A 13,412-nucleotide genomic window follows, 5' to 3' on the forward strand; every position below is an offset into this window, starting at 1 on the left:
CTTACTGTAGTGTTGACACAATGGCATATGATATATTTGTGCTTGGCATAATCTTCATGGCCCACAACCAGTACTTTTGGATGAGGAGATTATAAATAAGTCACACTTTTAAGTTATAATTCTTCTTTTTATTAATGCTTAATTTTCATGCTATGCAGTCTAGGGGGAATGAAGTCCATTCTAGTGTGTAGGAAACATTCAGTTGCAGAAAGTGTTGTGCTAGGAAAGCAGCAGCAGAGCAGAGTAAATGCAGCAAAACAAACCATTCTGGTTTTATCACATCAGGATATTACTGCTTTTAACTTCTTTAAACTGTGATCATAGATCCAAGTGCTATGGAAACACTATTTAAATTCTTATTTAAATTATTTTTTGACTTATGTCTAGAAGACTGTTACCTTATTTTTTATACATTTCCACACAGGTGAACATGTACTTACAATATCCACAGCTTTACAGAAGACAGATCCTTCCTATTTCTCATGTAGATATGTTATCTTACAAGAAAGATTCTTAAGGATGAAACAGTTGAGCTAGTCAGAACTAAGCAGTATTTTTGGCCACAGAGTGAAGTTTTAATGAAAATCTTTAAAAATCTATTATATTATGGAAATTTTGTCAAAAAAAGTTTGTAAAAATTAAGAATGACTCAAACTCAGTATTTTTTCTTTGTTTCGGTATCAACTTTTTGCTTGATTTTCTCTCTAGCACCTTTTCCTGAGTGTCTCTCTTCACCTTACTCTGCTCTGCATGCTCTCTACTTGTCCAAGAGTAGATAGTTCAGTTTAGCCACTTACGTATTCTCCCTCAAGTAGAGAGTTTTATCTATGTTCAGCACAGCAAACAGATGACAATTTTTGTATCAGCAATTTTTAAGAAAGTTTTTTCAACATAGGGTGTTACAAGTACTGTTCTCCACTTCCTACACTAATTTCACATTGCTAATCACCTCAGTCTCTGTGAAGCTTGTATGCTCCTCCTCTTTTGCAAAATAAAAGCGGTATTGTAAAATTGTCATTCCTATCCCCCATTCCTGCCTCTGATTCTGATACTGCAGCCATTTCATTTAGCTACAGCTTTCTGTGCACATCTGTCACAATTTGAGAGCTATGGTTCCCCTGGGAACCAGATGGAGCACTTCAGCAGCGCTAAAAGGAGTCTAGAAAGGCTATATAGAGAGTAGCTTTGTAGCATAAAGAGTTTGAAGTCAGAGAACAAAATGAAACCCGTTTTGCCTGATGCAGTTCCTCTTCAGAGGAACATTCCTTGCATCTTTGTTTACTTCTCCAGATAAAACCAGGGGTGGTGGTGAGAACAAGGCAGGAAGTACATCTAGTAGCCCAGGTAGCTTTGCAGAGACCAATTTGTAGGGCTAGTGACTAGACTACTAACATCCTTTAATACATGCTCCACTCCATTTCTAGAAAGACCATCACTGGCACTGATTCTCAGAAGGCCCTGTCCCTATAGCCACCGTCTCTGATTCTGTTGGACAATTTTGAAGAGCACATTAAACTGGGTTCTCAAAATGTTCTAGTCAGATACATACAAGTGATACAGTATGTGGGAGGGAAGTTCTTCTGTCAAGGGCTGAGAGGCCTTGCCTGCACTAAAAACAGCTCTTGGGTATCAGATTCAAACACTAATTGCAAAGAAGCAACAGGTGAATCTGCACCAATTTTATGTCTTTACAAGCTATTGTTTCATAGTGAAAAGACATGACATTCAGGGGTCATCTATAAACTTAAAAAGGGCAGAGTTATTAAAGGTACTAGGTGTCCTGTGCTGGATTACAAGTAAGTAGAATTAACACAAAACAAAGAATTGTATGCACTTTATTGACTCTTGTAGGTGAATGCAATTTAGGAACATACAACGCATCTGAAGAAACATGTTGGTGTACTATAAATTCTATCAGCATCTCATTGCTGTGACCACTGTAGGTTACATACAGAGGCAATATTGTTCCCCTAGTAACTATTTAAATGCATATTAGTCCTTTCTCTCTTTTGTGTTGGCAATGAAGAGGCAGGGATGCAGCTATTGAAAGGCTAGAGAAGAACAAAGAATGATTTAAATTAATAAGGTTCATTGCATACCTCATCAATTGATTTTTTTCAGGCTTTGCACTTTAAATATGTGCAGATGCATGTATACATTCCAACTCATATATATATGAATTCAGTATATCTATAAATATATATATATACACAAAAATCAAGAATACAATTCTTTGTCAAAAATATTAAATTTAAATACACACTTTTATTTTGATCTTGTCTTATAAGACAGACACTAGGAAAAATGAGTACCAGCAGTTCAGAGAGATTATATACTTATACCTCAGTGTTATAAAGCCACTCAAATGTGATCTCACTTCTCTGAGTTAAATATTGCTCCTTCTAACCACTTTTAACATTTGGCCCATGCATATGCACTTTTCTAAGATATACACATGCTATTCATTCAGTCCTTCACTGACAACTACCTTTGATTCACACTGCTGGGCTGATAAGACTTTGGTCTTATCTATGCTCATTTTTAGACCAACCCTTGAGCATTCTCATGGAAATGCTTTAATCATGATTTTCCCTAGGCGTAAGACATCAAAACAGCATTACCTTCAGAGCACAAATTTTACCCTCCTTAGTAGATATTGAGAATTCTCAAAATTTTATTTTCATTGAAACTAAGAATAGTTTTACTGCTTTTGATGGTGCTTGCAGACTAGAACCTTCTCACTCACATGAAAAGCTATTTGGGGAGAGAGAGCTAAATGTTGGTAGAATTTCTCTCTGGTTGTAAAACTTTTGTGCTTGTAACTATCTTAAGTTAAATTAGTCTAATGCCCTACCAACCAAGAGGGTGAAGGGGAATTCTTTCTGCTCAAAGAGTTTCTTTCTTAATCGGTAAGGTGATTGAAATTGCGAATGTGGCATCATTTGGGCTGAAGATTTTTAAAGAAAAAATAAAAGTAGATAAGTAAGTATGTTTCTTTTATCTTGTGTATCAAGGTATCAAGTGATATTTTTATGTGTCGACTTGCGCTGCAGGGCTAAGTAGGCAAACTTGTTGGTCATGGGCACTTACTTGGTTTTATGCTGAGACATCTGGCAAAATCTGTTATTTTCATGATGTAGATCTCTGTCTACTAGAAAGTACTCTAACATTGACTTGCTTTCTACTAGGCCAGAAGAACAGACTTTCACAAAGTAAAAAAAGCCAATATCAATCTGTGCTATTTATAGTTCATCATTGATCTAAATGGAAGAATGGGTAAAGCAAAACAGAACTTCAAACCATTTAACAGTTTAAGCACAGCTTCAGTGAAATTAATGTGCCAAAATCTCTGAGCTGAATAAATTACATTCCTTTCTTTTTTTTTATATTAGAGGTCATGGTCATTTTTAATTTTGGAATAACGTTCCTGACAGATATAGAGTTCTGCTCCTCTGCTCTGCATGTCCAGAAGTACTTCTACTTCATTAGAATTGGGCAGCTCAGTACCTAAATCAGGCTTAAATCCAGTTCAGATTAACAAACCAGGTCCTGCCCAGTACCTAAGCCTGAAGAACCTATGTGAAATATCCATGGTTCAAGCAGAGCTGATACGTATTATCAGTGCTCATCAGCAGAAAGCAGGACAGCTTTACACAGAGGTCATCACAGTACCTCCTTCACCAACCAGAATGCCAGCGCTCAGGAAATGGGATGCCTGCATTGTGTATCTGCTTCAGGCTGAAGAGGCTCACTCTGTATCTTCAGCCCTTTAGAACACTGTCCTAACCATCACTCTGGAGCTAATGCTGTTTTGGGAACACTCTCCACCCTTCTGTTTCACATGGATCCTTGTACAGTCACAGCATGAACTGATTCAGAAGACCGGAAGCAACTTGAATTGGAACATAGTCAGCTGGTTTTAATGGGTGACAACTAATTATGCATAATTTCATGAGAAAATTATATGATTGTATCTATGATATGATAGAAAACAAAGCTTCCAACCCACTTTTCTGTGATTTGGTGTGCTTTATTGAAACCAATATGTAAAGTACTGACACCTTTTACGATGCTGAATAGCATCTTATTATTAGAAATGAATGACATTAGTTCACACAAGGTTAACATTATTTCACTTTATGTTTAAAAAGATTTTCTTTACTTCCAATTTGTAAATGATGAAACTTTAGGAAATTATATGAAGCTAGTCTCAAAATCTGTTAAAGGTAGATTCCTGATACTCACTGCTCAATTTACTGAATAATGAGACAAAGCCAATGTGTTGTCTGTGAAGTTTGTTTGAGTCAGAGTTAAAAGTGGAGGTTATGGGCTTTTAGAAGTGCCTTTTGCAAAGAAAAAAAATGCCCCTAAAACATTTACTGTTAGCATAGTTTACAAAATGACTACAGAGGTGAGAATGATTAAACATTTTTCCTTTGGACATTTGGGAGTCTGATGGGAAATGAGATGTCATTTATTTGCCATTCCAGATGCAGGGTAAGATAGCAGAGTAGTAGGGCCATCAGAGAAGGTTCCACAAAATTACATGTCTAGAGATTACATGATAAAGAGTTTTGGTTTGTTCTACCTGCCAGTCTTGTTACAACAACTTTTCGAGAATGGATTCACATGATGCTATTTTCTTTACTTGGAGCAATCTCTCATCAAGAGACTTAGCCAGCAAGTAGGTGAGAACAAGAAACATTTTAAGAAAGGTCATTGTGCTTGACATGCCTGCTGTTTAAAAGCAATTCTCAGAAAAGTAAGTGTCACAAAGACAGTAGTAGGTTGTATTTTCTACTGGCAGTTGGCCAGTGATGCCACTGTGGTCTGGTGGCTCAAGCAAAAGGCTAGAAAAGAGAACGCCTGTGCACTACTCCCAGCTCTGCTGCCAAGCCTGACTCTGAACAAATCCTGAGCACTTCTCTCATGTGCTTCAGCTTCACCATCTGTAAACACAGTACTGAATAATGATCAGACCATCATGGAAACCGAAAGTGGGAACAGCTTGTTCGTTCAATCCATACCCTAAAATTATAGAACAAAACTTGTGAACTGGATTTTAAAAAAACAAGATAAAGCAAGCTGAAGACCTTAGAGTCAAAAGCGTTGATATTAAAATCCTTATTCCCAACAGGGGGCTACTTAAGCAAGACAAAGATGGAAGTTGGTAGGAAGAAACTCAAATTTTGCCTGAAAATGGAAAGGACTGTGAAAATAGAAAAGCCAAGAGCCAAGTATGTATTCTTTAGAAACAGAAAATCAAAACTAACTCCATGCTCATGGAGTTCATGTTCACTCCATCTTGTACCATGTACAACCCCGGTCACCCTACCTTAAAAATAGATGCTGTAGAGTATCCCAGGATATACTGAAAATAAAACTGTTAGGAAGGGAAATCTAGCAATATCTACATTTAATGAATAAAAATAGATATTTAGTTCCTTGTCATTATATATGAAAATGGCAGTTATCAGTAATAATTTGTTAACTGTAGGAGATATTAAAGTAGAAGAGAAAAACACACTGCATATCTGGTCTGTGGAGCTTTGCCACAAAATGGGATTGAGGATAATGGCTAGAATGTATATAGATAAATGGATATAGATAAAGAAGAAAATCCTTATCTAATGGGAATTGTCAAAAATCTACATTTCATAAAATGGAGGCAATTTTACCCATTGCTACTTACCACTGAGTTCCTTGAGCCTTTCTCTTCAGAATCAGATACTATCTGTGCTATATTGTTTTACAGGCTCAGAAAAACTAATGATTTAAAGTATTTGCTGTTCCCCACTGAATTTGGACTATGATAAAAGAAACAGAGGAATTACTCAGTAAATAAGTAGTGCAGCATATTAAAGGTCATAAGAGTACGAGGGGATGACATCATTGCACAGGGGGAAAAAAGTAATCTACAATATAGCTGCTCAACAGGATAAGCAAAAAATATAACATACTTGTATGACACGAAACCTGTATGGGAGATTTTAAACTAATGGAATGTACTTTGATCAAACATTAAATAAAACATGTCCAACCGAGCTGCACAAAAATGTAATGTCAAAAAAGCAGCAGCCTATTCAAATCATAACTTCTTTGATTCCCACTTTTAACGAGCCACACCATATAAACTAAAGAACTGATTACAAAATGACTCTTAATGTGCTTACTTCTTTTTAGAAATCTTCAAAGTCATAGTGAAAAGAGACTGGTCCCATATACATATGACAGAATAAGGCACAGACAGGATGTGTGCTGGGTCCTGTATCATACAATGCATAAGAATGAGACAGAATAATATAACATTAGTAAACATTAATATGTCCTCCATGTCCCCCTTTGTGTTCTCTGACCAGGGCCAAAAAGAGATTTAGGCATTTAAATCCTGCTACAAGATCAGAATTCATAATTTTCACTGCCATTTTCTTTAAGCAAATCAATAAAAATGACTAGACCTAATGGCTGTAAAGAAACCTTTCAAAATATGAACTAACTCCATCAAACATGCTGCCACTCGGGGAAAGGCAATGTCAAGGTCAAATGGCATCAAAATAAGGGGGATCACATGTGAGTGATTCATGTAGTAACAGACTGTCTATCACAACATCAAACCCCAGAGGATACGGATTTGGCTGCCATGTTGGAGGAAGAAGACAGGGCTCTGCACTGACGAATGCATTTCTTCAAACAATCAATCTGTCTACATCACTGTTTTCTGAATCAAAATTTACGGATAAAATCCCTAACAGAATGCAACATAAACAAAACCAGTTAGGTTGGTGACTTTGTACATGTGCTTTGTTCTTGTTTTCTGGCTGTCTCCTACCCTCAAACAAGCTTTTCTAATTTTGGGGGATTTTACTTTCCATTTGACTTCTAATATATTTTACCAGCTGAACACTAAAGTGACAAGGAACAGTGCATTTAAAATAAATACCTTATTTGAAACAATACCCGAGTTCACACTTAAAACCCACAGCAATGTGTATCTATTCATAGTGGGAAATTTTTCAAGACAAAACTTTTCATTTCCTAACTGTCTTCCTTTAATTCTAAGTGTGCAGGTTTTTATGGTACTGGTAAATTTTCATAACGTGGCACTGATGGGGCAAAGCTGGGAAATAGATTTCAATAAAATTAAAATGAATGCCATTAATGTCTCTCTTCAGAAACATTTAATATTTTTATTAGCAATGGGCACCCTGTGTGCTACAGGGAGCCACAATACTTTTCAAGTGGCACGGGAGGAGTATGTTGGCACCTTTTCACTATCAGATAAAGAGAACTTTCCATTCAGTCACACCTGGCTCAAGCTGCAAGTACCAGCTTTGTTGCACATACACAGACCCAGTGCTCTGATGAGGTTTGCTGCAACGTGATGGGGAGAAACATTAAGGAGACACCATGAAAAGAAGCTGATCCCACTGCTAGAATAAACTGTGTAGCCTGAAACCTGCTTCCTGAGTATTTTCAAATAACCCCAGAAAGGAGGACCATGACGATGAGCCCCCTGCCAGATGAACTATCCTGATAGGCTACATACAATCCATAGGTTAAATTACCTTTGCTTTTCAGGAAGCACTCAGATATAAAGAGATCACAGTGAAAGTACAAGTTTTTAGCCCCCTTGCTCCCAAATCATTAAAAGAAGTTCAAGCACTAGAATGCCCTTCAGTCTCAAAGACATTTCCTCTAGTCCCTAGTATAACAAGGAGATGGTAGGAGTACTCTATATCATTATTTGGACTTTGAGGTTAAAAGATGATGTCCAAACTTTAAGTTAATTAGAGGAAGTAGCCAGAACTAATCTGGGAAGTTGTGTCCATATTTCCATTTCCTCTTCTGTAAAATGGGGTTTGTTATACATTACACAACAAGAAGAGTTCTTTTTTTTATTATTCACCAATATTGGTATAAACAGTAGATGTATGTGGATGCAGCCCTGATTTCACAGTGAACTTATTTTGCATGGGAAAAGCCTCCATAGAAGCTTTTATTCTAAGACATGGAGGGTTATCTGCTTTTGATTAGGTGTTTCTCTCCAAATGAACAGACTTTCTCTTGAGGTATTTAAAGGAACTGTTATGAAACACTTTATGACACAAATGTACCAGGAATGCTCTTATTCCCTGGTGAGACAGTAACACACACACAGTCCAGAAAGTTGTTCTTAATCTCAAGCAATATTAATTGCCAGAGATTATTTTATGGACACTATTTTCCAACCTATCATCTACAGGCAAATATTGACAGCCAAGCACCGCAATCTCTAGGTCCTATTGAAACTAAACCAGATGACAGGCAGTGCATTTTTTTCTGTCCCGCCTTTCCTTCGCCTAGGCTTTAAATACAAGTCAATTACCATGTATACCTATTAATTAAGTAAAAACTTCTGCTGGTGTTGTGTATTTCTCCTCTTTCCTTTCAGTTTGGCATCCTTCCAGTAAAATACAGGAGGCTCTTTCTCTCTCTCTCTATATATGCATATATATATATACACACACATAAACTGCAGTTTTCTTTTAGTCTCTGCCTTTAAACTATGGCAAGCCCTTTTATACACACTGATATTCATGCACCACATTGCAGGTGTGTTGTTGGAAGATAGCACACAGAGAAAAATATATATCCACAGAGAAAAATATTTTCTCTCACTTTCTCTCAGTGATAAAAATTAATAAAGTTTTTCTTTCTTCCCAGTGTCAAATTATCATTTTACATTACCTGATAATTTAGATAACATACTAACTAATATTCTACTTGCAGTAGTATAAACCTTTATACTGAGAAAGAATAGGAGCAAATTTTTACTTAATGCTATTGAACATCTGAAGTTTATTTTGATATCACTGTACGATATTTTTATTGTTCTAGGACATACTCAAAGATGTAATTGTGTGGAAGATTTATTTTCTTAATAAATGTTAGACTCTTGTGTTATGTCTTCACCTAGCAAAGAAGAATATGTTGTTTTGGATACAAAATGTGTTATTCTCCCCTTGTTTCTATATTGGTACCTTTTGAAGCTGAAGGAATTAATGTATTCTCTGAGATAGGGGATTTAGTAAGAGTTCTATACTAAACAGCTTGGTGTAAATGAACTATCGAGAACTTTCAATATATGAACAAAACTGTCTTGGAAAAACAATACAGAGGAAATGCTTGAACATTAATTTTTATGGAATACCAACCAAAGGAAGCAGATCATGAGAATGTGGCATAAGCTAAGCCTGGAATGAAAAAGCAGAGCTGTCAGATCAAACTTGGTTTTGCAGCAGTGGGAAAGATGGACTGGGTGTCTTCGGCAGGGAGGCAAATAATTTTCACAAAAGTGGATCGTTTGCCAAATTTTGTTTTTCTACTCTGTTACTGTATATCAACCGACTAAATAAAAAGATTTTTAAGAAATGAAAAAGCTTCTGTCATAGCTCCCAGGTGTCTGGTCTTTACCAGGGATTCTTACTCTTTCAGATTTGTTAGAGTTAAGATGAAAGAGTCAGTTTTGCAGAAGCTGAACTCCATCACTGCATCACTGTGCTTTTCACAATAATGTATAATAATGTTTTTTCAGAAAAATATAATAATAATAAAGCAGTGGGGAGAATCCTAGGACTAACGGAATTAAAGTCCAAACACTCTGCATATAGGTCAGAGTTATAACATGCTCTATCACACCTCAGTACTTGGGTTTAAGTCTCTAATGCAGAAAGTTTTTCAACAGATCAGAAACAGAATAGACAGAAAGGTCTTGAAGATGTGTGTTCTCCTGCATCCCTACCCACTTGGCTATAAATATTAGTCAGAAGAATTTCTGAGAAAGAAACTGTCTTGAATGGGCACAGCGGCTGTTTGTCTGGTTTGTGCTTTTTTGCTTTGTTATTTGACCTCCCCCCCCCCCTTTTTTTTTAAGTATTAGGGACTTTGGTACAATTCTCCATATGCGTCAACTCAGAGGAGTGCAGCACTCTGACCCATAGTCATAAAGTTATGTTTACCTGCTAGCCCTTTCTCCATGGAGAGAATATTGCAGAATATTAGGTGAGGTAGCTGGCTGTGCTAACATCAAAGTTGTTTCGGAAATGAAGACATCTATGTGAATTACTTGTTTCCAGGCTGTTTTGAAATCCCACAGTGTCAGAGTGTAGATGAGGTAGATTGAGGATAGATGGGGGTTAGATATAGAGTTGTTTTGCATGCTGATAGTGGCCTAGTTGAAGACTGATCACACTTCTTATAAACTAAGTTTTAATCTCTGTATCTTTTGTTTGCTCTATTGCATGAGTAACATTCTATGTGAACTTGGTGCTAGATTGTCTGAGCAATTCAAGCCTAATGTTTGCCTGGGATGGATTCATCTTTATTTCTGTGGGCATGCACTTTGAAATACAGAACACAGAATTTCTGTAATAACTTCTCTGCTACTTCACGGTATTAAGTTATTAAAGGTGTTTTCACATTGCCTTTCTCACTGAGCTCTCTTTCTTGCTCTCTTGAATACAGAGCATCCTCCACATTTTCTACAAACTGATACTTCCCTATAAAACATTTCGGATGTAAAAAAATGCCAATTTCTACAAAATTCTTTTACCTCAAAAGAGTTCCAGTTTGATCTACTCACTAAAATTAGGCACAGCAACTTCCTTGTAGAAAACTACCAAGACTTTTTTTTAAAGCTAAAACCCTGTAAATTGTCGTGCTGCTTGTTAAATGTGAAGCTTTTTTACCCATAAGACACTATTTTCAGAGCTGCTGAGCATAATCCTGAGAAAGTCCTGAGATCTAAAAACATTTTCATGTGGTTTTACTTACTGCAATATAATGACATCACAAGAATATTTGGAGATAAAACGCTTCTACCTTGGATGCTTTTCCAAAATTCCTACTGAGGCGTACACTCTATGAAGCAAGGGCCCTTTTTCATCTACAGAGACATGACACGCTCTCCTTAGCCTATGTTAGAAGTAAGGTTGAGATTTTAAGATTTGTGTTTCCTCCTGATATTTTCATGGGGATGCAAAGGAGAGATTTCTTATTTCTACTGGTTTGCAAGAAATATAAAGCGTCTCTATCAATGACATGTAACATTTCTATTTAAATAGGTCCTGCACATGTCACTTAGAGAACAAAAAAGTCTTCATGCACACATTGTATCTGAATCTCATCAAAAAAGCAAAAAAAAAAGTTAAACTACTGGAAGATGGGTATACAGGAGTATGCTTCCCCAAAGATGCCCTCCTGTTAGTATCCAATTTTATTCCAACTTACTCTTTATTGAGATTCTGTTTCTAGGCACTTTTAACTCAGTGTTCAACGGACAGTCAAAGGAATACATTTAACAGTGGGAGGTACGAGAGAAAGATTCAAAAGAGATATATTTGTAGTAGTTAGATGACTTTGAAGATGTTTTAGTGAGAAACTGAGATCTTTCACATGTTTTTGATTTGACATAGTTACTGTGTAAAGCCTTTTACTATGTAAAAGGACAATTTCTCTAAACTTTCTTGTGTGAAGAAAAATATCAGATTTCCATCTGTTTTGTAAATCAAAAATACTGAATTTCTGCTTTTTACAGTCATACTGGGATAAATGAAGGGGTACCAACCCCCACAACCTTTTTTTAATATGAAGTATATAATGGGACCATTCTAAGTAGGCAAATATATGCAGAACAATGGAGGTATAAAATACTAATTTAAATAACTTAGGGCTGGATTTTCAATAGAGCAGCTAAGAAACCAATCTGAGGGTGAATGCAGAAGCAGCTGTAGATAGTTGTGTCCTTTTATCTTACACCACCCATCCCATCTGATCAATACTAAATCTATGTGCAAGTTGCTTACTGATTAGCACAGTAATCAGAATTAACAGAGACTGCAATGAGTCCTACACTCCAGGGCTTCTCAACATTTTAAAGTCAGGGTTTACTTAACCTTTTGAAAAAAATCCATGAACTACACACCACTCCTACATTGACTTCTGTTTACAACTGAATAACGATTTAACTAAACTTTGACTATTGTTTATTATTTTCCCTCTTTTCTCCTTTTTCTTTCTTATTTTCTTACTTGCTTATGTAAAAATATTACTGAAACCTTTTGGCAGATAAACTGCCAATGTCTCGTGGACCACAGTTTGAGAAACGCTGCTCTAAATACACTAACTAAAAGGAGTATCTAATGGATATTTTACAAGAGAGCTGCAGGAGCAGTTTCATAACCTTATGAGAACAAGCAGTTTGGGAACAAATTCTAGGAAGAGAGGGAAAGATGTCTAAAAAGTCACCAAATTTGGACTAAAATATTTCAGCTACAAATTTACTACTTTAATAAATTTATTTGAGATGAACATCTTTTAAAAGACAAAAATGAATTATTTCTGTCCCAGTAAACCTCAGTTTTCTCTTCAGGCTTACTCTCAAAGTCAACAGAAGGCCTGGGACTTAAAGCCATACATAGATTAGAAATGTAATTGAAACATTATTTGCTCAGATGTCTTTCAAAGGTAAATGCTTAAGAAGTCTTGAGCTATATTCTCATACCAGCTGATGTGAGTGGAAGTTACGTGCATTAAAAATAAATTACAGTCCATCGTTCTTTTGAATGATAGATTTCAAATGTCTAAGTGGTAACATTTTGATACTTAGTAAAACAGGAATTATCTGCAATACAGACTTAAACAGATCAACCCATAATTTTGACAGCAGTTTGAAAATGAGTATTTCATTTCCTGAGCTATGAACAGAAGAGGATAAATCTATTTGCCAACAGTCCAGTATTAGTTAGGAGGATTTACTCCAAACAACTTTCTGGGAGAGAAGAAAGAAAAAAGTACAACATGAGAGTCATATTTTAAAAACACATTTGTCCTTGCTGACTGTGCAAATATTGTATAGGAGAAGGGGTAAAATGTTAGAAATGCATTAAGAAACAGTTGGCAATTCAGCAATTTTCTCCATCTTTCCTCTTTAGCTTTAGGTCACTTTCAAAATACTCTAAACTTCTAAATTTCTTTGGAGAATCAGGGTGTATTTTTATCATAATTTTAAGACATTTCTCTGAAGAAATCTATTACATTCTAGACAATTTTATTTTCTTACACCTAATAATCAGTTAAAATTTGAAAAATCAGCCTGGCTGTAACCTGCAAATGGAAAAATGAAGAGAAAAGACAGTAAAGTGGAACAACTCCTCCTTAAGCTGTTTACTAAAACCTCAGTATACAAAAGCATCTCACACAAACCCAGCAATTTTGGACAATCTCCTGTAAATGGGAATGCAGATGAGAAAGTGAAATTAATCTCTCAGCTACAACACATGGGCTTTCAATGGAATCAACTAGTAGAGTTATCGTATTGGTGAATGTTTTAGTACCAGCTTAATTAGTATGGACTTTTGGAACTGTGTATGTTG

The 13,412-nt window shown here is 36.1% G+C and overlaps 1 long non-coding RNA gene across 4 annotated transcripts in view; it reads right to left on the minus strand.

The window, feature by feature from the left end:
• LOC106498377 (uncharacterized) overlaps positions 1-13,412 on the minus strand; it is a 269,160-nt gene that overhangs the window by 76,116 nt on the left and 179,632 nt on the right. The window lies entirely within an intron of this gene.

Source organism: Apteryx mantelli, chromosome 4 (assembly GCF_036417845.1).
Source record: "Apteryx mantelli isolate bAptMan1 chromosome 4, bAptMan1.hap1, whole genome shotgun sequence".
Taxonomy (NCBI): domain Eukaryota; kingdom Metazoa; phylum Chordata; class Aves; order Apterygiformes; family Apterygidae; genus Apteryx; species Apteryx mantelli.